General features: G+C 47.1%; 1 long non-coding RNA gene across 1 annotated transcript; it reads right to left on the bottom strand.

Moving 5' to 3' along the window:
* Nucleotides 1-154: 154 nt before the first annotated feature.
* LOC141083971 (uncharacterized) lies at nt 155-27859 on the bottom strand. The gene is made up of 3 exons (XR_012230876.1): nt 27575-27859; nt 2576-2788; nt 155-926 (listed from the first exon to the last, which is right to left on the bottom strand). It is a non-coding gene; the product is annotated as an uncharacterized lncRNA (long non-coding RNA).
* Nucleotides 27860-27949: the final 90 nt, after the last annotated feature.

Here is a 27949-nt window from a genome sequence, read left to right as displayed (position 1 = left end):
AAGCCTGTTAACTCTTGATCTGTCTCCTGTCCGTGACGACTTATCACTTTCCTATGATTTCTACATAGACTCTCAATATCTGTAGTTTATGGCATATTTTGTAGAATAAAAAGCGCATAAATTTAACAAAATAATTTTGTCCAAAACACGCATATTGGAAACATATGACAAATTATTACTTACAAAGAAAATTACAGTAAAATACTAAGAAAGGAAAGTAATCCTGAATATACACATATTTCAAAATTTTGGTAAGAAAGTGGTGATGTTGACGGAGGTACAGCATGACTAATTTGTTGTGCTTGACTTGATGGATTATTTGGCCCCTGTAAGGTGGATGAGGCTTGATTACGGGTCAAGGGAAGGTTTATTTGGGCTCTGTGGGTTTGTGGGCCCTGTTGTGGGACATCGTATTGGCTACTTGGGACATCTACCATCTCTCCTGGATCTTAAAAACCAGTCTTGGATTGTTTGGTGCTGTGCAAAAATCAATGACAATCTGCAATGCAATTATGGCTTGCAACCTCACTTTGTGGGGAATATATAGTGCGCATCATCATTAATAGTGCACAATAAGTATTGTAAAACACCAATGTCTACTTGGCACCTGTTACAGGTAGTGGGAAACTCCTTCATGCACTGGGCTTGTCGTGCAATGGCTGCAGCCTGTGGGGACGTATCTAAGGGGAGCGTAGGACTACTGCTACATCCGCATTCCTCCTCATCTGGGTTACTACACAGTAATATAATAAGGTCACATTTGAAGGTAGAAAAAAAGCATGTAGTTATGGATGGAGATCCATAATTGGAGCAAGGAAATTCAAACTGTGAAAATAAATGCACTTTCACACCACTCCTGGCACACTGCTGCCGCTTCTGGCGATGTTGATCCCGGCAGCTGCACCACTGTCTTGTCACATCAGCCACTGTGAAAAAATAATTTCAACAGTATTTCAACATCTTACTTCAGAAGTGACCAACACACACAATATGCAACTGTATGTTAGCACTGTGGAGCAAATTAATGAATTCTAAAGGTGAAATATCAAGTGTGCTAATTAACATGTGCAAACTTGTCTCAGTAGGTGCAATGTTTGCACTTGGCTGCAATATATACCTTCTTTAGGTGTTGATTAATGATTAGTTACATTGTCAACGTGTGCAGAGTTTGGCAAGTGTTGGTCACCAAACCAGCCTTAAATTTTGACTAACATAACTTTGAATATTGCATTTACACATTTCTCAATAATTATGAAATAATTAAATGGTATATTTATATGTATATATATATATATATATATATATATATATATATATGTGTGTGTAAAATTCTGTTGATCTACGGACACAATTGCAGCACATAATTTTTTTAACTTATTTTCTACTGCATCTCTCATGTACTGCCCTCATAATTGGGGTACATCTGACAGAATATACATGTCCAAGCTGCATCCTTTTTATTGCGGTTTGCATAGTTGGCATCGCGAAGGTCCCAGATTTTGAGCATCTCCTGCACCAGGACAATCAGTATTTCAACAACGATATGTCTGGCCATGTTGCTGATATACGAGGAAACATGATTTGGGTGTTCTTTAGTTAGCCAGGCAAACTGATTGACAAGCTTCCTGTTCTTTGCTGATGTAATTTCCTAGTTTTGTGGAGATGTGTGATTATTTATCGCACTTTACTTGTGTGGTGTCCTTTTATTTCTGCGCCAATAGGCGTGCATTGGCGAGTCTCGCACGATATACATGTATATGTCATCTTCAGAGCCATCTAAGCCATTGCTGAAGACACATTTTTTGAAGGAGTTTACAATGGTTTCATCTTTAACTGACTGCCATGAGGTTTTCACCCACTCACAAACTTGAGTGAGTGATAGTGGGCCTCTTCATTCAGCCAGTTTGTGTCAGATCATGACTTCCAGCAACCATCCATTTGCTTCACTATTCTCTCATGAAAACTTTAATTGGCTTCTTGATGGAAACATCTAAATGTAACTGGCTGGTAAGCCACCCCAAGAATTACGGCCAGATGGGTTTTCTCTTCTTTAAATCTCTGTTTTGTAGCTTCAGTAATATGTGCCTTAAACTGGTCAAGCAGGACATATGGACCACACTTTTTCTAACCATATCTTCATGCCATTTTCGTCCATCCATCCTTTGTCATGAACATGAACAATAACTCTTCTTGAGATTGCCTCTTTTGTCATGCTTATTTTTCTTGAAAATCTGCATTAGCAACAGTCTTGAATGGTGACAGCAATTCTGGGTTCAATTCCCACCACGAATAACATCTGCAAGACGTTTGTATGTTTTCCTTCAGGTTTTCCAGTTTCCTCCCACTCTCCAAATACATACTGATAGGGAAAGTACAGTAGATTGTGAGCCCCCATAGGGACAGTGATGATGTTTGTAAAGCACTGTGGGACATAGTAGAGCAGTATTATCTATGGCAGTTTCATTCTGAAATGCTGCGGCATACCGTACTTTGACAAGTCTCTTCAAGTACATGCACGCAGGGAGAAAATTGTCACTCAATCGGAGCAGATGGGAAGAAGCTGCTGTGGACCCACCTGTCCAACTAGTCTCCAGTGCGGTTCGGTCAGTCCCGTTTGATTTTCTTTGAAACGCCAAAGCGTTTCAAGTCATTCAGCCAGTACGGTGCTTGACACACGCTGCCCAATCCACAGCTGAAAGACTTCAGCCTTGTACGATAATGTCTTCTTTAAGACCCCATAGGTACCATTTATAGCATGTCAAGTGACACAAGCTGCATTCACTGTAATCTGTAAAGTAATGATAATTACAGTCAAAATAATTTGCAAAAGTGCTCTAAATTTACGCACCATCCAGGAATTTTTTTACAGTTGACAATCTTTACCTATGCTGTGTTGTAAGTTGGTTGCAGACTATTGATTTAAATTTGAAATGCAACTAAGAAAATGTCAGGAAAATCCTAGTATGAAAGCTAACCTTTATCTTTAGCACTTTAAATGATGGCTGTTTTGTACTTACTACTATTTAACATGAGTTTGTACAGTATATCATTGGCTAATTCTGAACATAACCACATCCCATATTATGAGAGCGTGTTAAAAGTCATGCAACCACATTATTTTAGTTTTGTTATTTTTATTTCCCCCCTCAAAATGATCTCAGTTTGTTTCTCAATGCATTTGTTCAGATTTTGGGAGACATTAAAGGTTGAAACAGCTCTGAAATGGTTTGATCATTTAACATGACAAAATACTGGCATTTTAACAGGGTTGTGCATGGAGTGCCCGAGCGCGCGCGGCGGCGTGAGGGCGCGAGAGGGCGCGCTTGCTGTGCAGGCTGGGCCGTGGCGTACTCGGTACCGGGCCCGTCGACTTCAATGGGGGACGGTGTCACAGTGGCAGTGACCCGGTCCGTGGCCCTGTGGCGTCCATTAAATAAAATATGATGAAAGGGAAAGGGGAAAAGTTGTTGGTGATGTGGTAAAAATGAAGATAAAGTTTATAGATGGTTAAATATGTGACGCCACCTGTGGCATTCTGGTCAGAGGTGACCAGCGTTGCGGTGTTGTTCCCCTGAGACTCTTGATGTGGCACAGCTGAGGTGAAAATAGCTCTCCACAGGTAGAGCAATATTCCCAGGGCAAAGATGTTTGATTAATAGTCAAAATGGCTGTGAACGTTGGGGTGCAGAGAAATGAGAGGAGGACACAGAGAGGTGCAGTTTCTTTACCTTTTACTGGTAATTGGTTGCAATCTGGAGTACCACATACACGTGATGTAATAAGTAGTGTTGAGCGATACCATCCTATATCTAGAAATATCGGATCGGATTGGATCGGCTCAATACACAAAAAGTATCGGGTATCGTCGATTCCGATACCGGAAGTCCCATTCAAGTCAATGGGATAGAAATATCGGAATTAAAAAAAAACCTTTCTTTACTTGCACATCCAGTTCGGGAGGGGGGAAGAGTGTGGGCGGTGCGTGGGCGGACACTGTGCATGTCTGTGCGGGCCTACCGGGGGCTTGTGCCGGCTGCCGGGGGTCTGTACGAGCCTGCTGGGGGCTTGTGCTGGCTGCCGGGGGTCTGTACGGGCCTGCCAGGGGCTTGTGCTGGCTGCCGGGGGTCTGTACGGGCCTGCCGGGGGCTTGTGCTGGCTGCCGGGGGTCTGTACGGGCCTGCCGGGGGCTTTTGCCGGCTGCCGGGGGTCTGTACCGGCCTGCCGGGGGCTTGTGCCGGCTGCCGGGGGTCTGTATGGGCCTGCCGGGGGCTTGTGCCGGCTGCCGGGGGTCTGTACGGGCCTGCCGGGGGCTTGTGCCGGCTGCCGGGGGTCTGTGCGGGCCTGCTGGGGGTCTTGTGTGTGTGCAGGCATCGTCCGATGGGACTACAAGTCCCATCGGGTGATGCCTGCTACAATGACAGTGATTGACACATTAGCCAATGATGGGACAGTAGTAGTCCCATCATCCGGCTAATGTGTTGAATGTAAAAAAAAAAACATACATACTACATACATACTACATATATACAACGTTCATACATGCTACATACATACTACATATATACAACATTCATACAACATACATACATACTACATACATACTTCATATATACTACATTCATACAACATACATACATACTACATACATACTACATATATACTACATTCATACAGCATACATACATACTACATATATACTACATTCATACAACATACATACTACATATGTACTGCATTCACACAGCATACATACATGCTACATACTACATATATACAAAATTCATAAACATACATACATACTACATACATACTTTATATATACTACATTCATACAACATACATACATACTACATATATACTACATTCATACAACATACATACATGCTACATACATACTACATATATACTACATTCATACAACATACATACATACACACTACATATATGCTACATTCATTCAACATACATACATACTACATACATATATACTACATTCATACAACATACATAAATACATACTACATACATATACACTACATTCATAAAACATACATACTTATTACATACATACAACATACATACAACATGCTACAGACATACAACAGACATACAACATACATACTACATACAATACATTCATACATTCATACAATACATACAGTACATATAACATAGAGTACATACTCACGAATACGTGTCACTTTTCTCCCCGAAGCCAGTGTCATCTGTGGAAAAATATGAAAATAACAAACAACCTATATACTCCCTGATCCACAGAAATCCACGCGTGTCCCACACCGATCTCCCATGGAGAACAGCAGCATCAGCTGATGCGACCGCTCTCTACGGGGCTCCAGGAATCCAATGACGGGAGGTAGGTATTCTTCCGCACTGTATTCCTCCGCCACTGTAAAAAAATAGTCCCTGATCTCACTTTTGGCAATGCTGTGTGAGAAAGTTCCCACGCAGCTTTTGCCATAAAGTGAGACCAGGGACTATTTTTTTACAGTGGCGGAGGAATACAGTGCGGAAGGATACCTACCTCCCGTTATTGGATTCCTGGAGCCCCGTAGAGAGCGGTCACATCAGCTGATGCTGCTGTTCTCCACGGGAGATCGGCGTGGGACATGGGTGGATTTCTGTGGATCAGGGAGTATATTGTTTGTTTGTTAATTTCATATTTTTCCACAGATGACACTGGCTTCGGGGATCAAAGTGACAAGTATGTACTCTATGTTATATGTACTGTATGTCTATATGTATGTATTGTATGAATATATGAATGTATTGGATGTAGTATGCATGTAGTATGTATGTATTGTATGAATGTATGAATGTGTGAATGTATTGTATGTAGTATGTATGTAGTAGGTATGTTGTATGTATGTAGTATGTATGTATGAATGTAGTATATATGTAGTATGTATGAATGTATGTATGTTGTATGAATGCTGTATGTATGTAGTATGTATGTATGTTGTATGACTGTAGTATATATGTAGTATGTATGTAGCATGTAGCATGTATGTATGAATGTAGTATATATGTAGTATGTATGCAGTATGTATGTATGTTGTATGAATGTACTATACATGTATTATGTATGTAGTATGTATGTTGTATGAATGTAGTATATATGTAGTATGTAGTATGTATGTTGTATGAATGTAGTTTGTATGTAGTATGTATGAATGTAGTATATATGAAGTATATATTTAGTATGTAGTATGTATGTAGTATGCATGAATGTAGTATATATGTAGTATGTATGTAGTATGCATGAATGTATGTATGTTGTATGAATGTTGTATGTATGTAGTATGTAGTATGTATGTATTATGTATGTATTATGTATGTATGTATGTTGTATGAGTGTAGTATATATGTAGTATGTATGTTGTATGAATGTAGTATATATATATATATATATAGTATGTAGTATGTATGTAGGTTGTATGAATGTAGTATGTATGTAGTATGTATGAATGTAATATATATGAAGTATGTATGTAGTATGTATGTATGTTGTATATATGTATTATGTATGTAGTATGTATGAATGTTGTATATATGTAGTATGTATGTAGTATGTATGAATGTTGTATATATGTAGTATGTGTGTATGTAGTATGTATATATATATATATATATATATATACACTCACTGGCCACTTTATTAGGTACACCTGTCCAACTGTGTGTTAAGACTTAATTTCTAATCTGCCAATCACATGGCGGCAACTCAGTGCATTTAGGCATGTAGTCATGGTCAAGACAATCTCCTGCAGTTCAAACCGAGCATCAGTATGGGGAAGAAAGGTGATTTGAGTGCCTTTGAACGTGGCATGATTGTTGGTGCCAGAAGGGCTGGTCTGAGTATTTCAGAAACTGCTGATCTACTGGGATTTTCACGCACAACCATCTCTAGGGTTTACAGAGAATGGTCCGAAAAAGAAAAAAAATCCAGTGAGCGGCAGTTCTGTGGCCGGAAATGCCTTTTTGATGCCAGAGGTCAGAGGAGAATGGGCAGACTGGTTCGAGCTGATAGAAAGGCAACAGTGACTCAAATTGCCACCCGTTACAACCAAGGTAGGCAGAAGAGCATCTCTGAACGCACAGTGCGTCGAACTTTGAGGCAGATGGGCTACAGCAGCAGAAGACCACACCGGGTACCACTCCTCTCAGCTAAGAACAGGAAACTGAGGCTACAATTTGCACAAGCTCATCGAAATTGGACAGTAGAAGATTGGAAAAACGTTGCCTGGTCTGATGAGTCTCGATTTCTGCTGCGACATTCGGATGGTAGGGTCAGAATTTGGCGTAAACAACATGAAAGCATGGATCCATCCTGCCTTGTATCAACGGTTCAGGCTGGTGGTGGTGGTGTCATGGTGTGGGGAATTTTTTCTTGGCACTCTTTGGGCCCCTTGGTACCAATTGAGCATCGTTGCAACGCCACAGCCTACCTGAGTATTGTTGCTGACCATGTCCATCCCTTTATGACCACAATGTACCCAACATCTGATGGCTACTTTCAGCAGGATAATGCGCCATGTCATAAAGCTCGAATCATCTCAGATTGGTTTCTTGAACATGACAATGAGTTCACTGTACTCAAATGGCCTCCTCAGTCACCAGATCTCAATCCAATAGAGCATCTTTGGGATGTGGTGGAACGGGAGATTCGCATCAGGGATGTGCAGCCGACAAATCTGCGCCAACTGTGTGATGCCATCATGTCAATATGGTCCAACATCTCTGAGGAATGCTTCCAGCACCTTGTTGAATCTCTGCCACGAAGAATTGAGGCAGTTCTGAAGGCAAAAGGGGGTCCAACCCGTTACTAGCATGGTGTACCTAATAAAGTGGCCAGTGAGTGTATATATATATATATATTTTTTTTTTTTTTTTTTTTTTACATTCAACACATTAGCCAGATGATGGGACTACTATTGTCCCATCATTGGCTAATGTGTCAATCACTGTCATTGTAGCAGGCATCCCATCGGACGATGCCTGCACACACACAAGACCCCCAGCAGGCCCGCACAGACCCCCGGCAGCTGGCACAGGCCCCCGGCAGGCCTGTTCAGACCCCCGGCAGCCGGCACAAGCCCCCGGCAGGCCCGTGCAGGCCCCTGGCAGCCGGTACAGACCCCCGGCAGCTGGCAAAAGCCCCCGGCAGGCCCGTACAGGCCCCCGGCAGCCGGCACAAGCCCCCGGCAGGCCCGTACAGGCCCCGGGCAGCCGGCACAAGCCCCCGGCAGGCCCGTACAGGCCCCCGGCAGCCGGCACAAGCCCCCGGTAGGCCCGTACAGACCCCCGGCTGTCGGCACAGACCGTGCATCATGATGTGCACAGACCGCGCATAATGATGACATCATTTGAGCAGCCAATCACAGCCACAACAGTGGCTCATTGCATTATGGGGACTTCCGATTCCGGTATCCGATATTGAAAAAATATCGGTACTCGGTATCGGAATTCCGATACAGCGAATATCGTCCGATACCCGATATTTGCAGTATCGGAATGCTCAACACTAGTAATGAGTCTGGCTCGCCTGGACGCATTCAGGGGATCCACCTTGCCAGGTGGGGATTTTGGACCTTCCTTCTGCGCTTTGTGTGTGGGTCTCCACTATTTATAACTAAGCTGAGACCCCTAATTGCGTGCTGATTTCACTAACCTGTACGGCTGTCAGCATTAGCCTAATCCACGCGTACCGTCCTTTTCACAGTTGGCCCCGGGCTCCTTATCCGCTGCCGTGCCCTCAGGTGTTGAATGTCACACAGGAATTTACAATCCCCTGTACTTTCAGATTCAGCGGTCAGGACATACAACTCCTGACCACCAAGGACTCTGACGTCCCTTTTCTCTCTATTAGCGCTTTGCACTGGGGGCTGCTATACCCAATTTTTGCTTCCCCAGAGCCTCTCCATCTCTGCTCGTGTCCTTTCCCTCTTCACAGATCAGCTCTCCCTCACCAGCTCCTCACAGATCAGCTCTCTGTCTTGAACTGACTGGATCTTCTGGAAAGATCTTTTTACCTCACGTATAAACTGTCTTGTCATTTTCCTCACAGCTCACAGCTGCTCTTGTTTCTATGAAAACCCCCTCAGCTCACTTCTAGCTGACTCACCAACCCCCTCTGCTGGACAGAATTTATAAGGCAGCTCCCTTTTCTGACCTGCAGCAGGAATTGTGATTTAATATTTGTTATCTGGCATGGTGGTCCTCTTTCTGCCTCCAAGCATGACTTCACCTCATAGAGGGAGGCAATGTCACTGTGACAACTGGACTCTGGGGTATCACATTCCCCCCCCCAGTTAAGTCCAGTACTCCTGGACTGAGGAAACATAACAAGAATTGTTAACAACAATTAATGAAAATGATCAAAAACCAGACAAGAAAAAGAAACAATAGCACAGTTACTGCAAGTGACCAGTCCTTACGCTGCTGTCCAGGAATTGTCTTTGTGCTTGTACCTGGAGTTTTGGTTGGTGGGAACTGCCTTAACCCACTTTGCGTGTTGTCCCTGGGCGTGGCTACAGGGAACTTTGTAGATGGGCCTGATTTTCGGCCACGCCGGCAGCTTATTTCCAAGGCCTTTTTGGAGTAACTATTTACAAATACAGTTCTGACCACACATAGTCCTGTGGCCCAATTGTCCTTTAACTGGTTATTACGAATACTTTAAAAGGTTCATACAGTAAGTCTCTGTAGGCTCTCATGCTTAACGGTTACAACTATACATTCTTATTACTTTATTTACATTATGTAATCTCTGTAACAGGCAGGGATCTGACCTCTTGCACTACGAGTGGATCTACGCAGTATAGGTATTTCTGATGACCTGACCTGTTCTCTGATGTCTACTGTTGGTGCACTAGTCACTATGCTATGAGTAGACTTGTGTAAGATAGGTATTCTAGACTGCCTTCTCTCTACTCCTAGACTCACAATGAGATTGTTAGATTCGCTGTTAGCAGGGGACAGATTTCCGCATTCCACTGCAGATGTGGTATCTGCTACTGGAGCCATTTTGTTTAGAGTCTCTACTTCATCTGGTGCAGTAGGTTGATGAAAGGTTAGAATTGGTACTACTATTGCCTGATTTACTTGAGTCCACATCCGAGGAAATTCTCCAAGAAGAGTTTGAATCTTTTCTTCCAACTCTACTAAGGGTTGTGGAGCGTCTTGGAATTCCTTCTTGTCCTTCAATTGATCAGGGCACATCTTTAGATGATCTCTTTAGACTGCTTCTAAGGTTTCTCCTCCATCTTTGCTGATGATTAGAGTTGAGCGATACCGTCCGATACTTCAAAGTATCGGATCGGAATGGATCGGCCGATCTTAAAAAAAAGTATCGGTATCTCCGATTCCGATACCGGAAGTCCCATTCAAGTCTATGGGACTTCCGGTATCGGAATAAGAAAAATCCTGTTTTTCCCTTGTACAGCCTCTCTGGGGTCTGTACGGGCCTTTCGGGGGGCTGTGCCGGCCTGCCAGGGGGTTTGTGCAGGCTCCGGTGGTCTGTGCCGGCCTGCCGGGGGGCTGTGCCGGCCTGCCGGGGGGCTGTGCAGGCTCCGGGGGGCTGTGCCGGCCTGCCGGGGGGCTGTGCCGGCCTGCCGGGGGGCTGTGCAGGCTTCGGGGGTCTGTGCAAGCATCGTCCGATGGGACTACAAGTCCCATGGGGCGATGCCTGCTACCATGACAGTGATTGACACATTAGCCAATGATGGGATAGTAGTAGTCCCATCATCCGGCTAATGTGTTGAATGTAAAAAAAAAAAAAAAAAATTACATGCTACATACATACTACATGCATACTACATACATGCTACATTCATACTACATACTACATACATGCTACATTCATACTACATATATACTACATGCAACATACATACTACATATATACTACATGCATGCAACATGCATACTACATATATACTACATGCAACATACATACTACATATATACTACATGCAACATACATACTACATATATACTACATGCATGCAACATGCATACTACATATATACTACATACTACATACATACCACATACATACTACATATATACTACATACATACTACATACATACATACTACATATATACTACATGCATGCTACATAAATACTACATGCTACATTCATACTACATATATACTACATACATACTACATGCTACATACATACTACATACATACTACATACATACCACATACATACCACATACATACTACATACATACTACATACATAACACATATATACTACATGCATGCTACATACATACTACATGCTACATATATACTACATACATACTACATACATACATACTACATATATACTACATGCATGCTACATAAATACTACATGCTACATACATACTACATATATACTACATACATACTACATACATACTACATGCATACTACATGCTACATACATACTACATATATACTACATGCATGCTACATACATACTACATGCTACATACATACTACATACATACTACATACATACTGCATGCTACATACATACTACATACATACTACATACATACTACATGCATGCTACATACATACTACATGCTACATACATACCACATACATACTACATACATACTACATACATACTACATGCATGCTACATACATACTACATGCTACATACATACTACATATATACTACATGCATGCTACATACATACTACATGCTACATACATACTACATATATACTACATACATACTACATACATACTACATGCATGCTACATACATACTACATGCTACATACATACCACATACATACTACATACTACATACATACTACATGCTACATACATACTACATATATACTACATGCATGCTACATACATACTACATGCTACATACATACTACATATATACTACATACATACTACATACATACTACATGCATGCTACATACATACTACATGCTACATATATACCACATACATACTACATGCTACATACATACTACATGCTACATACATACTACATATATACTACATGCATGCTACATACATACTACATGCTACATACATACTACATATATACTACATACATACTACATACATACTACATGCATGCTACATACATACTACATGCTACATACATACCACATACATACTACATGCTACATACATACTACATATATGCTACATGCATGCTACATACATACTGCATGCTACATGCATGCTACATACATACTACATGCTACATACATACCACATATATACTACATACATACTACATACAATACATTCATACAATACATACATAGACATACAGTACATATAACATAGAGTAACATACTTACCAATACTTGTCACATTGTTCCCCGAAGCCATTGTCTTTTACGGAATAAATATTAACATAACAAACCACAAAAATACTCACCCACGATCCGAAGCAGTCCACGAGTGTGTCCCACGACGATCTTGGGTAGAGAACTGCAGCATCAGCTGTTGCTGCCGTTCTCTACGGGCTGCAGGAATCCAATGACGGAAGGTAGGTATCCTTCCGCACTGTATTCCTCCGCCACTTAAAAAAAAAAAAGTCCCTAGTCTCACTTTATGGTAAAAATAATCATATCAGGCTGTCAATCAACTTTGAACTTCCGATTCCAATGCCGACTTCCGATATTGAAAAAATATCGGAAGTCGGTATCGGAATTCCGATACAGCAAGTATCGGCCGATACCCGATACTTGCGGTATCGGAATGCTCAACACTACTGATGATTAGAGTTGAGCGATACCAGCCGATACTTGAAAATATCGGATCGGAATGGATCGGCCGATCTTAAAAAAAAGTATCGGTATCGCCGATTCCGATACCGGGAACCAATGCAAGTCAATGGGGCCAAAATATCGGAATTAAAAAAAAACCTTTCTTTCCTTGTAGGTTAATTCTACATGAAGAAAAACAACTAAGAATAATGTAGAATGTATTGTGGGAGGTGGAGGAGACATTAAAGCCATAGAGGTTTAGCCCAATCAAATGGAATAGCAGGAATTAAACTTTTTTTTTTAAAGATGTTAGGAGTTACAAAGATATTGACTATGTTAGCCTCATTTATATTTTGCCAGACATGTATGTCTTCTTCTTCTACTTCCTTTTTTTACATTCTTCTTCTTCTTCTTCTACTTCCTTTTTTTACATTCTTCTTCTTCTTCTTCTACTTCCTTTTTTTACATTCTTCTTCTTATTCCTTTTTTTACATTCTTCTTCTTCTTCTTCTACTTCCTTTTTTTACATTCTTCTTCTTCTTCTTCTTCTTCTTCTTCTTCTTCTTCTTCTTCTTCTTCTTCTTCTTCTTCTTCTTCTTCTTCTTCTTCTTCTTCCTTTTCTTACATTCTTCATATTCTTCTTATTCAACAATTATTATTCTACATATTCAGCTTCTTCATCTTCTTCCTATTCTTCTTCATCATATTCTTGTTTGTGTCAGGCATTCCTGTAGTTGTTATCTAGAAAAGTTAGAAGTTTACACCTTCCGTTCTGCCTGTCACAAAAGATTTACAACAGGATTTGTCCGCGTTCAGTTTGGCATGCAGAAGCAGGCCTTTTCCAGGGGCACCACGAGGAGGAACGGACTCACCCCCATACACTGCTTAGTCTTCTTCTGCTTATAAATAAGATAATATCATTTGCTCAGAGTATTAGTCTTATGCTTAATGTTCTTCTGCTTTGTTTTTTTTATGCTTCTTTGTCTTCTCTCTCTTGTTGTTCTGCATCTTGGTGGTTGTCTTCCTGTTCTTTGTCCTCTTGAACCAGCTGACGGTACTGGCACCCGGAGGGGCAGCAGAAGGAACAAGAGCCAATGGCACTACCGAGGACCAGCTGACGGTGCTGGAACCCGGTTACTAAGCAGGAGGTACCTGTGCTACAAAGCACTACCAAGGACCAGCAGACGTTGCCGGAACTCGGATACCGAGATGGAGGCACCTAGGCCAAACGCTCTGACGAGAACCAGCTGACGGTGCTGGAACCCGGAGGGGTAGCATAAGCTGCAAGAGCAAATGGAAATAGCGAGGACCAGCTGACAGTGCTGGCACCCGGAGGGGCAGCAGAAGGAATAAGAGCCAATGGCACAACCGAGGACCAGCTGACGGTGCTGGAACCCGGTTACTAAGCAGGAGGTACCTGTGCTACAAAGCACTACCAAGGACCAGCAGACGTTGCCGGAACTCGGATACCGAGATGGAGGCACCTAGGCCAAAGGCTCTGACGAGAACCAGCTGACGGTGCTGGAACCCGGAGGGGTAGCATAAGCTGCAAGAGCAAATGGAAATAGCGAGGACCAGCTGACAGTGCTGGCACCCGGAGGGGCAGCAGAAGGAATAAGAGCCAATGGCACAACCGAGGACCAGCTGACGGTGCTGGAACCCGGTTACTAAGCAGGAGGTACCTGTGCTACAAAGCACTACCAAGGACCAGCAGACGTTGCTGGAACTCGGATACCGAGATGGAGGCACCTAGGCCAAAGGCTCTGATGAGAACCAGCTGACGGTGCTGGAACCCGGAGGGGTATCAGAAGTTACCCCTGAAAAGCAAAGTTGGCATGCCGCAAGCTGGCCGCAGTTACCGAATCACACAGTCCTACAGGGGGTGCTTGTCCTACTGGCACTATGGAACAAACCTTTCTTACCAGAACCCGCAGTCCACATAGGAAGCACCTAAACTGCTGGCACCCTAGCCTCGGCTAACCCAACCGCAACACGACATGGCAACTTGGGGTGGCAAACTGACATTGACACTTCCCGGAAACAGCAGGCAGGGCTGGAACCAAGCTGGGCAGGAGGGAGTACCCGTGCCAAAGTCAGTTATGAGCAGCAACTGGCGATGTTGGAGCCCAGGACAAGCACTTAGCAGGCTGAGGCCTGATGTGCTGTCAATTGGGAGGCAGCAGGACAGATTGCCATCAAAACAGCAGGGGAACAGCTGACGTTACTGAACCCCACAAACACAGGAGCTAGTGTTTTACTCTGTGAAGACGGCACTTCCGAGCAACAACTGGCTGTGTTGAAGCCCAGGGACAAGCACGGAGCAGGCTTAGGCTGCATTGAAGAAATTTTAAGATCGGTTGTAGACTACTAATTTGAACCAAGCTCCACTTAGGCCTGTGGATTCACTGATTTTCGTATTTCCCCTGTCCTCCAACCCCGCCAGTTACAGCTCCGAAGTGGCGTCTGCACAATCCACACTTGTTCCTGTGTTACAGGTGTTCAGTCCGGTCAGTTAATCCCCTGATGTGTGTCCGGCAATGTCGCCTGCTCTGTCCACATTCCGATAATGGGAATGTGGACAGAGCAGGCGACATTGCCGGACACACATCAGGGGATTAACTGATCGGACTGAACACCTGTAACACAGGAACAAGTGTGGATTGTGCAGACGCCACTTCGGAGCTGTAACTGGCAGGGTTGGAGGACAGGGGAAATACGAGAGACAGTGGAGCCACAGGCCTAATTGGAGCACGGTTAAAAATCAGTAGTGGTACGACTGTGTAGGCAGCAGGAGACTTTGCCATCCACACAGCAGGGGATCAGCTGACATTACTGAACCCCACTGAGACACGGGAGCAAGTATCTCTTTCCGTGTGGACGGCACTTCCGAACTACAACTGGCTGTGTTGAAGCCCAGGAAATAGGAGGGTGTAGGCAGAGGCCTACTGTATTTTGAATGAGTTTACAGCAGGAGAGACTGCCATCCACAAAGCAGGGGATCAGCTGACGTTACTGAACCCCACTGAGACACGGGAGCAAGTATCTCTTTCCGTGTGGACGGCACTTCCGAACTACAACTGGCTGTGTTGAAGCCCAGGAAATAGGAGGGTGTAGGCAGAGGCCTACTGTATTTTGAATGAGTTTACAGCAGGAGAGACTGCCATCCACACAGCAGGGGATCAGCTGACGTTACTGAACCCCACTGAGACACGGGAGCAAGTATCTCTTTCCGTGTGGACGGCACTTCCGAACTACAACTGGCTGTGTTGAAGCCCAGGAAATAGGAGGGTGTAGGCAGAGGCCTACTGAATTTTGAATGAGGTGACAGCAGGAGAGACTGCCATCCACACAGCAGGGGATCAGCTGACGTTACTGAACCCCACTGAGACACGGGAGCAAGTGTCTCTTTCCGTGTGGACGGCACTTCCGAACTACAACTGGCTGTGTTGAAGCCCAGGAAATAGGAGGGTGTAGGCAGAGGCCTACTGAATTTTGAATGAGGTGACAGCAGGAGAGACTGCCATCCACACAGCAGGGGATCAGCTGACGTTACTGAACCCCACTGAGACACGGGAGCAAGTATCTCTTTCCGTGTGGACGGCACTTCCGAACTACAACTGGCTGTGTTGAAGCCCAGGAAATAGGAGGGTGTAGGCAGAGGCCTACTGAATTTTGAATGAGGTGACAGCAGGAGAGACTGCCATCCACACAGCAGGGGATCAGCTGACGTTACTGAACCCCACTGAGACACGGGAGCAAGTATCTCTTTCCGTGTGGACGGCACTTCCGAACTACAACTGGCTGTGTTGAAGCCCAGGAAATAGGAGGGTGTAGGCAGAGGCCTACTGTATTTTGAATGAGTTTACAGCAGGAGAGACTGCCATCCACACAGCAGGGGATCAGCTGACGTTACTGAACCCCACTGAGACACGGGAGCAAGTGTCTCTTTCCGTGTGGACGGCACTTCCGAACTACAACTGGCTGTGTTGAAGCCCAGGAAATAGGAGGGTGTAGGCAGAGGCCTACTGTATTTTGAATGAGTTTACAGCAGGAGAGACTGCCATCCACACAGCAGGGGATCAGCTGACGTTACTGAACCCCACTGAGACACGGGAGCAAGTATCTCTTTCCGTGTGGACGGCACTTCCGAACTACAACTGGCTGTGTTGAAGCCCAGGAAATAGGAGGGTGTAGGCAGAGGCCTACTGAATTTTGAATGAGGTGACAGCAGGAGAGACTGCCATCCACACAGCAGGGGATCAGCTGACGTTACTGAACCCCACTGAGACACGGGAGCAAGTATCTCTTTCCGTGTGGACGGCACTTCCGAACTACAACTGGCTGTGTTGAAGCCCAGGAAATAGGAGGGTGTAGGCAGAGGCCTACTGAATTTTGAATGAGGTGACAGCAGGAGAGACTGCCATCCACACAGCAGGGGATCAGCTGACGTTACTGAACCCCACTGAGACACGGGAGCAAGTATCTCTTTCCGTGTGGACGGCACTTCCGAACTACAACTGGCTGTGTTGAAGCCCAGGAAATAGGAGGGTGTAGGCAGAGGCCTACTGTATTTTGAATGAGTTTACAGCAGGAGAGACTGCCATCCACACAGCAGGGGATCAGCTGACGTTACTGAACCCCACTGAGACACGGGAGCAAGTGTCTCTTTCCGTGTGGACGGCACTTCCGAACTACAACTGGCTGTGTTGAAGCCCAGGAAATAGGAGGGTGTAGGCAGAGGCCTACTGTATTTTGAATGAGTTTACAGCAGGAGAGACTGCCATCCACACAGCAGGGGATCAGCTGACGTTACTGAACCCCACTGAGACACGGGAGCAAGTGTCTCTTTCCGTGTGGACGGCACTTCCGAACTACAACTGGCTGTGTTGAAGCCCAGGAAATAGGAGGGTGTAGGCAGAGGCCTACTGTATTTTGAATGAGTTTACAGCAGGAGAGACTGCCATCCACACAGCAGGGGATCAGCTGACGTTACTGAACCCCACTGAGACACGGGAGCAAGTGTCTCTTTCCGTGTGGACGGCACTTCCGAACTACAACTGGCTGTGTTGAAGCCCAGGAAATAGGAGGGTGTAGGCAGAGGCCTACTGTATTTTGAATGAGTTTACAGCAGGAGAGACTGCCATCCACACAGCAGGGGATCAGCTGACGTTACTGAACCCCACTGAGACACGGGAGCAAGTATCTCTTTCCGTGTGGACGGCACTTCCGAACTACAACTGGCTGTGTTGAAGCCCAGGAAATAGGAGGGTGTAGGCAGAGGCCTACTGTCTTTGTAATGCGGAGACAGCAGGAGAGACTGCCATCTCCACAGCAGGGGAACAGCTGGCAGTGCTGAACCCCACTAACACTTGAACGAATGTGTTTGGCTCTGTGGAGACGACACTTCTGAACACCAACTGACGCTGTTGGAGCCCAGGATTAGGCGAGGAGCAGGCTGGGGCCTACTGGATTTTGGCAGGTGAAGGCAGCAGGAGACTTGCCATCTCCACAGCAGGGGAACAGCTGGCAGTGCTGAACCCCACTAACACTTGAACGAATGTGTTTGGTTCTGTGGAGACGACACTTCTGAACACCAACTGACGCTGTTGGAGCCCAGGATTAGGCGAGGAGCAGGCTGGGGCCTACTGGATTTTGGCAGGTGAATGCAGCAGGAGACTTGCCATCTCCACAGCAGGGGAACAGCTGGCAGTGCTGAACCCCACTAACACTTGAACGAACGTGTTTGGCTCTGTGGAGACGACACTTCTGAACACCAACTGACGCTGTTGGAGCCCAGGATTAGGCGAGGAGCAGGCTGGGGCCTACTGGATTTTGGCAGGTGAAGGCAGCAGGAGACTTGCCATCTCCACAGCAGGGGAACAGCTGGCAGTGCTGAACCCCACTAACACTTGAACGAATGTGTTTGGCTCTGTGGAGACGACACTTCTGAACACCAACTGACGCTGTTGGAGCCCAGGATTAGGCGAGGAGCAGGCTGGGGCCTACTGGATTTTGGCAGGTGAAGGCAGCAGGAGACTTGCCATCTCCACAGCAGGGGAACAGCTGGCAGTGCTGAACCCCACTAACACTTGAACGAATGTGTTTGGTTCTGTGGAGACGACACTTCTGAACACCAACTGACGCTGTTGGAGCCCAGGATTAGGCGAGGAGCAGGCTGGGGCCTACTGGATTTTGGCAGGTGAAGGCAGCAGGAGACTTGCCATCTCCACAGCAGGGGAACAGCTGGCAGTGCTGAACCCCACTAACACTTGAACGAATGTGTTTGGCTCTGTGGAGACGACACTTCTGAACACCAACTGACGCTGTTGGAGCCCAGGATTAGGCGAGGAGCAGGCTGGGGCCTACTGGATTTTGGCAGGTGAAGGCAGCAGGAGACTTGCCATCTCCACAGCAGGGGAACAGCTGGCAGTGCTGAACCCCACTAACACTTGAACGAATGTGTTTGGCTCTGTGGAGACGACACTTCTGAACACCAACTGACGCTGTTGGAGCCCAGGATTAGGCGAGGAGCAGGCTGGGGCCTACTGGATTTTGGCAGGTGAAGGCAGCAGGAGACTTGCCATCTCCACAGCAGGGGAACAGCTGGCAGTGCTGAACCCCACTAACACTTGAACGAATGTGTTTGGTTCTGTGGAGACGACACTTCTGAACACCAACTGACGCTGTTGGAGCCCAGGATTAGGCGAGGAGCAGGCTGGGGCCTACTGGATTTTGGCAGGTGAAGGCAGCAGGAGACTTGCCATCTCCACAGCAGGGGAACAGCTGGCAGTGCTGAACCCCACTAACACTTGAACGAATGTGTTTGGTTCTGTGGAGACGACACTTCTGAACACCAACTGACGCTGTTGGAGCCCAGGATTAGGCGAGGAGCAGGCTGGGGCCTACTGGATTTTGGCAGGTGAAGGCAGCAGGAGACTTGCCATCTCCACAGCAGGGGAACAGCTGGCAGTGCTGAACCCCACTAACACTTGAACGAATGTGTTTGGCTCTGTGGAGACGACACTTCTGAACACCAACTGACGCTGTTGGAGCCCAGGATTAGGCGAGGAGCAGGCTGGGGCCTACTGGATTTTGGCAGGTGAAGGCAGCAGGAGACTTGCCATCTCCACAGCAGGGGAACAGCTGGCAGTGCTGAACCCCACTAACACTTGAACGAATGTGTTTGGTTCTGTGGAGACGACACTTCTGAACACCAACTGACGCTGTTGGAGCCCAGGATTAGGCGAGGAGCAGGCTGGGGCCTACTGGATTTTGGCAGGTGAAGGCAGCAGGAGACTTGCCATCTCCACAGCAGGGGAACAGCTGGCAGTGCTGAACCCCACTAACACTTGAACGAATGTGTTTGGCTCTGTGGAGACGACACTTCTGAACACCAACTGACGCTGTTGGAGCCCAGGATTAGGCGAGGAGCAGGCTGGGGCCTACTGGATTTTGGCAGGTGAAGGCAGCAGGAGACTTGCCATCTCCACAGTAGGGGAACAGCTGGCAGTGCTGAACCCCACTAACACTTGAACGAATGTGTTTGGTTCTGTGGAGACGACACTTCTGAACACCAACTGACGCTGTTGGAGCCCAGGATTAGGCGAGGAGCAGGCTGGGGCCTACTGGATTTTGGCAGGTGAAGGCAGCAGGAGACTTGCCATCTCCACAGCAGGGGAACAGCTGGCAGTGCTGAACCCCACTAACACTTGAACGAATGTGTTTGGCTCTGTGGAGACGACACTTCTGAACACCAACTGACGCTGTTGGAGCCCAGGATTAGGCGAGGAGCAGGCTGGGGCCTACTGGATTTTGGCAGGTGAAGGCAGCAGGAGACTTGCCATCTCCACAGCAGGGGAACAGCTGGCAGTGCTGAACCCCACTAACACTTGAACGAATGTGTTTGGCTCTGTGGAGACGACACTTCTGAACACCAACTGACGCTGTTGGAGCCCAGGATTAGGCGAGGAGCAGGCTGGGGCCTACTGGATTTTGGCAGGTGAAGGCAGCAGGAGACTTGCCATCTCCACAGCAGGGGAACAGCTGGCAGTGCTGAACCCCACTAACACTTGAACGAATGTGTTTGGTTCTGTGGAGACGACACTTCTGAACACCAACTGACGCTGTTGGAGCCCAGGATTAGGCGAGGAGCAGGCTGGGGCCTACTGGATTTTGGCAGGTGAAGGCAGCAGGAGACTTGCCATCTCCACAGCAGGGGAACAGCTGGCAGTGCTGAACCCCACTAACACTTGAACGAATGTGTTTGGTTCTGTGGAGACGACACTTCTGAACACCAACTGACGCTGTTGGAGCCCAGGATTAGGCGAGGAGCAGGCTGGGGCCTACTGGATTTTGGCAGGTGAAGGCAGCAGGAGACTTGCCATCTCCACAGCAGGGGAACAGCTGGCAGTGCTGAACCCCACTAACACTTGAACGAATGTGTTTGGCTCTGTGGAGACGACACTTCTGAACACCAACTGACGCTGTTGGAGCCCAGGATTAGGCGAGGAGCAGGCTGGGGCCTACTGGATTTTGGCAGGTGAATGCAGCAGGAGACTTGCCATCTCCACAGCAGGGGAACAGCTGGCAGTGCTGAACCCCACTAACACTTGAACGAATGTGTTTGGCTCTGTGGAGACGACACTTCTGAACACCAACTGACGCTGTTGGAGCCCAGGATTAGGCGAGGAGCAGGCTGGGGCCTACTGGATTTGGGCAGGTGAAGGCAGCAGGAGACTTGCCATCTCCACAGCAGGGGAACAGCTGGCAGTGCTGAACCCCACTAACACTTGAACGAATGTGTTTGGCTCTGTGGAGACGACACTTCTGAACACCAACTGACGCTGTTGGTGCCCAGGATTACGCATGCCGCATGCAGAGGCCAATGGGCAGCGGTTTTTATGGAGGTTGTGGACTACTACTGATTCTAACCATGCTCCACTTAGGCCTCTGGCTCCACTGTCTCTACTATTTACCCTGGCCTCCAACCCCGCCAGCTACATCTCTGAAGTGGCGTCAGCACAATCTACACTTGTTCCTGTGTTACTGGTGCTCAGTCCCATCAGTTGATCCCCTGATGTTTGTCCGGCAAGTTCGCCAGCTCTGTCCTCATTCCCACTACTGGTTATGGGAATGTGGACAGAGCAGGAGACCTTGCCGGACACACATCAGGGGATAAACTGATGGGACTGAGCCACAGGAACACAGGAACAAGTGTAGATTGTGCTGACGCCACTTCAGAGATGTAGATGGCGGGGTTGGAGGTCAGGGGAAATAGTAGAGACAGTGGAGCCAGAGACCTAAGTTGGGCACGGTTAAAAATCAGTAGTGGTTTGAATGTTGATGGAGCTGGTGACTCTGCCGTCCACACAGCAGGGGATCAGCTGGCATTACTGAACCCCAGTAACACAGGAGCTAGTGTGTTTCTCTGTGCAGACGACACATCTGAGCGACAACTGGCTGTGTTGAAGCACAGGGATTATAGTTCAGGTGGTAGAAAAATGAACACACCAGCAGACCTGGATACAGTTGCCAACCACTAATTTAGTCTGTAAGAGGAATGGCAAAGTCTTTGGAGATCCAGGCCTTGTTCATTTTCAGAAAAGTCAGCCGGTCAACATTATCGGAAGATAGTCGCGTGCGACGGTCTGTTAGTACACCACCTGCGGCACTAAAGACACGTTCCGATAATACACTGGCAGCAGGGCAAGCCAGCACCTCCAATGCATACTGGCTAAGCTCTGGCCATGTATCCAGCTTAGAGACCCAAAACTTGAAGGGGGAAGAGCCATCTGGGAGTACAGCGACAGGGCAAGACATGTAGTCTGACACCATCTGACGGAAGCGTTGCCTCCTGCTGACTCGAGGCGTCGCTGATGGTGTAGACAATTGTGGTGGACACACAAAACTTTGCCACATTTGGGCCATAGTGGTCTTGCCTTGTGCTGCGGCACTGCCTCTGCTCCCTCTTTGTGCAGAGTTTCCTCCACTGCCTCGACGCACAGAGCTGCTTTGTAAAGCACTTGCAACAATGCTGTCGGGTGGAATGGAAAACATTATGGACTGCACCAGTGACTCTTCGTACTCCCGCATTTTACGCTCCCGGTTCAACGTTGGTATGAGCCTTTGTACGCTGTCCCGGTAGCGAGGATCTAGGAGGGTGTACACCCAATAATCAGCCGAGACGAGAATGTGGGCGATGCGGCGGTCGTTTCTCAGGCACTGCAGCATGAAATCAACCATGTGCTGCAGACTCCCAACTGCCAAAGAACCGCTGTCCCCTGTTTGAGGCGTGACCTCGACCTGCTCTGCATCACCCCACCCTCGCTGTACATACTGAGTAGAGGTTTGTGTACCTCCCTCCTCTGGAGAGATGTCTTCCTCCTCCATCGACTCCTCCTCATCCTCCTCACAAAGTGTCCCCTGCCTAGGCCTTTGTGAGGAAACACGTAGCGCAGACTGTCCAGAAGCAGATGGCATTTGGGACTCCTCATCCTCCACCTCTTCTGAAACCTCATCCCTTAGTGCTTGCAGTGTTTGTTGAAGCAGGCAGATAAGGGGGACAGTCATGCTGACTAGTGCATCATCTGCACTCGCCATCCGCGTGGATTCATCGAAGGCACGCAAAACGAGGCAGATGTCCTTCATAGAGGCCCACTCAATGGTGCTGAAGTGTGAACGGCGCACAGTGCGACTTGTTTGCGCCTGATGCAGCTGGTACTCCATGACTGCTGCCTGCTGCTCACACAACCGCTCCAACATATGTAACGTTGAATTCCACCGGGTGGGTAGGTCACATATGATGCGATGTTCTGGAAGGCCAAATCGTCGCTGCAGAGCAGCGAGGCGCGATCTTGCCGTGCTGGAACGTCGCAAGTGAGCGCACTCTATGCGGACCTTGTGCAACAGTGCATCAAGATCCGGATAGTCCCTCAGAAAGCTCTGCACGACCAAGTTAAGAACATGTGCCAGACATGGGATGTGTGTGAGGTTGCCTAGGCCAAGAGCTGCCACCAGATTTCGGCCATTGTCACACACTACCAAGCCCGGCTGGAGATTCGCTGGCCCAAACCACACATCGCTCTCCAGCTTGATAGCATTCCAGAGCTCCTGCGCTGTGTGGCTTCGATTCCCCAAAGAAATTAATTTGAGTACAGCCTGTTGACGTTTGGCCACGGCTGTGCTCATATCGGTCGTAACAGGCTCCTGCTCTGCTGTTTCTGAGGAACTTGAGTAGGAGGAGGAGTCTATGTGTACAGACTGGAGTCCTGCAATCCGTGGCGTTGGAAGAACACGTACAGCGCCACTCTCCAGATCCGTACCCGGCTCCACAACATTGACCCAGTGGGCAGTGAGGGAAAGGTATCGTCCCTGTCCATGGTTACTGGTCCACGCATCGGTGGTCAGGTGGACCTTGCTACTAACGGCGTTTAGTAGCGCATGTTTTATTTTGCCCTCAACATGTTTCTGCAGGGCAGGGACGGCTCGCCTGCTGAAATAAAAGCGGCTGGGCACGTTGTATTGGGAGACTGCCAATGCCATTAAGTCCCGGAAGGTGTCAGTGTCCACCAGCCTGAATGACAGCATTTCAACTGCCAGAAGTTTGGCAATGCCAGCATTCAGAGACTGTGCTCGGGGATGGTTTGCCGAGTAAGGGCGCCTTTTATCCCATGCCTGTGCTACCGATGGCTGTGATGGATGGGAACGTGCTGTTATGGGTGGAATCTGACAGGGTCTCCGGACAACAGTGGCAGAGGTTCTTCCTTGGCGATCCTGTGAGGAAGCCGAACCAGCAGTGTGTGAGCTGGAGGAAGAGGGCCCAACACGAACTGAAGAGGTGGTAGGTGGTGCTGTACGTTGGCCTACGTCTTGAGGGTGTCTATGCAACTCCAACTCGTGCTTGGTGCGCACATGTTTCCACATATTTGTGGTATTGAGGTTGCTGACATTTCTCCCTCTTTTGACTCTCTGATGACACAGCTTGCATTTGACAAAGCAAATGTCATCTGCAACTGTGTCAAAAAAGGACCACGCACTGCAACTCTTGTGAGCGCCCGGTTTGCCTTTGGAAGGAGGAATGCTCCTAACGGGTGCCGAAGTGGAGGGTACAGGCAACCAAGTCTTCCCCCTCCCTCTGCCTCCTGTTTTGGCCGGTAGGGGAATCTCTTCCTCCGAGCTGCTCCCACCACCTTCCTGTTGCTCACGCCATGATGGGTCAAGGACCTCATCATCTTCCCTCCCCTCTTCAAACAGCTGCTTCTCCGGGGTTGTCTCGCCAGCACCGTACGCACCAGAAAGTGGCAACTGAGTCTCGTCATCATCTGATGCGTACTGAGGTGTGCTGACCATAGGCACTGGCCCACTCGCCTCTTCAGATTCAGAGGGACAAAGAAGTTGCGCATCACTGCATACTCCCTCTTCTTCACATTCAGGAATGCTGCTTGGCTGGCCCCCTCTTTCCAAGCCAACAGATTCCGAGAACAGAAGTAGAGATTGTGATGGCTCCTGTCCATGTCTCTCTGACTGCCTGGGCACTTTGGCAGGTGGTGAAGAGACAGATGGTTGCTCTTCGGTGCTCTGACCCTGAGAGGATGCGGAAGTAATTGAAGTCGATGCGTTAGCTGCCATCCATCCGACAACGGCTTCAATTTGTTCCTCCCGCAGCAGTGGGGTACGTTGAGGTCCTACAAAGCTGCGCATAAAGGACTGTTGCCTGCTAAAACTGGGGGATGCTGATCCACTGGTGCCCGCAGCAGGCCCAGAATCCCCACGTCCTCTACCTGTAGAATCCCCACGTCCTCTCCCTGCAGAATCCCCACGTCCTCTCCCTGCTGAAACTCCACGCCCACGCCCACGCCCCCGCGCCTTACTCCCTGCCTTCTTCATCTTGCAAGACTGCTTAAGATAGGCAAAAAAGGACAAAGGGGGGCCTTAGTGTGCTTATTCCTGAACAGCTGGTTACAGGTACAAGAAACACTAATTTTATGAAGTGTGTGTGTGTGGACTAGACTTTAATAGGAGCTGATGTGGCCTACACAAGTTCAAAATGTAGTGTTTGGTGAACTTTTTATGTGGTTTCTTTGTTTGAAACAAACTCAAAGTATGAGAACAAAGAATTGAAACTGATAGTATCACCAACTTTTTGGAGCTATTACAATGCAGGCAGGTAACCTACAATGCAAAAGATGAGGCTCCAAAAAAATTGGGTAATACTAATCTGGCTGCGCCGGCAGGGCACAAGCCAGAAAAAAAGGCTCCTCTATCTACTCCTATATAGTGTTTGCAACCAACCAATGTTGATGGATACGGATGGATGCACACTAATAGGAGAAGAAAAAATGAGCTGCACTCAGAGACAAATATGTGTGAGGCAGTGACGCACGTTGAGCGTCCTACAACCAGACGTAGCTGCAGGACACTCTACTCAGCGTGAGCTGCACTCACACACAGTCAGAGACCTCTCAGACAGCCGTCAACAGTGCAGCTAAGTGGGCACTGGCACTGACAGGCTGCAGAAAGGCTCCGCTGTGTACTCCTATATAGTGTTTGCAACCACCGTAGATGGAGACGGATGGATGCACACTAATAGAAGAAAAAATGAGCTGCACTCAAATAAAAATATGTGTGAGGCAGTGACGCACGCTGAGCGTCCTACAGCCAGACGTAGCTGCAGGACACACTACTCAGCATGAGCTGCACTCACACACAGTCAGAGACCTCTCAGACAGCCGTGAACAGTGCAGCAAAGTGGACACTAGCACTGAAAGGCTGCAGAAAGGCTCCGCTGTCTACTACTAGTGTTTGCAACCAACGTATATGGATACGGATGGAAGCACACTAGATTGAAATTATTTAAAAAATGCAGCTCAAAAAATAAAAGATGTATGAGGCAGCAGTGATCACACTGGGTGGCCTACAGCCTGACGTGGCTGCAGGACCCACTCCACAGCGTGAGCTGCACTCACACAGCCCTTGCAGACAGCTGTGAAAACAGCGCTGCTAGGGAAAAGCAAGCTACAGTGGTGGTTTATGTAGCCTGGATAAAGCACAATATTGTTTTTAGAATCGCTATTTCTAACTGTCCCTCACAGTCTTCTACAGCAGCCTGTCCCTAACTGAATTCACAGCAGAGTGACCAGAAATGGCGGCTGCGGTGGCTTTTATAGTGCATCATGACATCATTTCGGCAGCCAATCACAGCCATGCCAATAGTTAACATGCCTACATGCCTAACAGGATGTGCCCACACTTCGGAGGATTCCCATTGGCTTAATCAAAGCAAGCAGGCTCATAGCATGATGGGAACTTCCTATTCCGATTCCGATCCCGGAATCCGATATGAAAAAAGTATCGGAATTAAGTATCGGAATTCCGATACCGCTGATATCGGCCGATACCCGATACTTGCGGTATCGGAATGCTCAACACTACTGATGATACATACTTTGGTGTTATTAAAGTCTGAAGGTATTACGGTGTATTTCTCTACCTCCCACTGGTCATCTAGTTTGTGAACACTGCTTAAAATGGTGATAAACTTAGCTTGGGGCGCTGCGTGTGGAACACAAAAGCAGCAAATAAAAAGACAATACAACCTGTTTGTCTAATCAATAAAATAATGATTATAAATATATAAATATTTGCTCTAAAAATGTGTCCTAAAGTCCGAAGATAAACGTCCTAAAATATAACATGCAAGGCCCATAAAAAATATAATAAACAAAGATAGAGCATTAATGTGCCTAGAGAAATAAACTCAGGATAATTAAAAAAAAAAAGGGAGCACACAATTATATTAACCAGACAAGTACCTTTCAACACAAGGATAGGGCCATGTTCAGACGGTGCTCTGTAGTCCCAATGCAAGGCTAAATGCGCAGAGTAGCTGCTTCCACTGGGAGCCAAAGGTCCTTGTGCTGTAGAAATGTCCCGTTGTAATCCAAGTAAAGTAATCCAAGTAAAAAATATATCCAAAATCAGTATCGAGGGTTAAGTGATGAAGAGCCCCTATTGTGATGGCAGGTAAAGGATGATGCCCCAGCCGCTGACAATCGCCCACCTTGTTAGCAAGATCACACCACTGCACAACGACAGAAGCGCTGTGTAGGAACTGAAAGCTGGCAAGGAACAGGACCTTGCGTGATGTCACAAGCACGTGATAGGTCACGTGATCGGCTAAGGAGCGC

The sequence above is a fragment of the Dendrobates tinctorius genome, unplaced genomic scaffold (genome assembly GCF_039654945.1).
Source record: "Dendrobates tinctorius isolate UK_male_01 unplaced genomic scaffold, ASM3965494v1 ptg000022l, whole genome shotgun sequence".
In the NCBI taxonomy this organism is placed as follows: domain Eukaryota; kingdom Metazoa; phylum Chordata; class Amphibia; order Anura; family Dendrobatidae; genus Dendrobates; species Dendrobates tinctorius.
This window is presented reverse-complemented; position numbering and strand designations above follow the sequence as displayed.